This window comes from Trypanosoma conorhini (assembly GCF_003719485.1).
Source record: "Trypanosoma conorhini strain 025E chromosome Unknown Tco_14.4_contig_00910, whole genome shotgun sequence".
In the NCBI taxonomy this organism is placed as follows: Eukaryota; Euglenozoa; class Kinetoplastea; order Trypanosomatida; family Trypanosomatidae; genus Trypanosoma; species Trypanosoma conorhini.
Window position 1 is genome coordinate 1,788 of NW_021704986.1, and position 806 is coordinate 2,593.

Sequence of the window (806 nt, forward strand, 5' to 3'; positions counted from 1 at the left end):
ACCCAGTTAGCTCGCAAGGAAACAGTACAACCGCCCGAGACTGAGCTCCGCGGTGTGAGGTGGCCGCCCTCAGAAGACGGACAACACGCATCCCCAGCGCGGTAGCGCACATCCCCGCCGCCCGTCTCCTCCTCCGTCCCCCAAACCGGCGCAACGCTTCTTTCCCATTTCCCGTGTTTGTGCGACGTTGCGCCGCCGCCGCCCGATGGAGCGGGGCACAAAAAACAGGAAGTCCATTGGCGTGTCCGCAGCTGCGTGTGTGGTGTGTGTGGGGCCGGACGTTGCGGGCCCGCCCTCCGGTGCCGAATAAACTCCGCTGCGTCGGGGGGAAGCCAAAACCCACGGGCGTGGGCGGCACTACGGCACGCGTGACACCCCTGCAGCGCCGATCGGCCGTTCACATCACCAGCCAGTCGGGGGGCCACCTGCGGCGCGGCGCAGGGCGCCGTTCTTCCCCTCCGCCTGCAACCGGAGCGGGTGTGGCGGAGGCTGCCGGGCCGCGCGGCTTCGAGGCGCCGCCAAACCGGGAAGCGGCGTCTTTGCCTACAAAATTATGCCGGGCATCGGGCAGCACCCACGCGCCTGCAGGGAAAAAGTGGGGAGGAGGGCGTGCCGCCAACGCAGCCGGCAGCGGGAGGAAATATGGCACAGGGGCACTCGGCGACAGTCAACGCGGCACAAACGACAACCAACCGCGGCGACGGTTCATCTCCGAAAAACAAAACAAAACAAAACAAGTGGAAGCCCAACAAGAAACTTGAGAAAACAAAGAAGAAAAGAATTACTTCAACAATTATGTGGTTTGT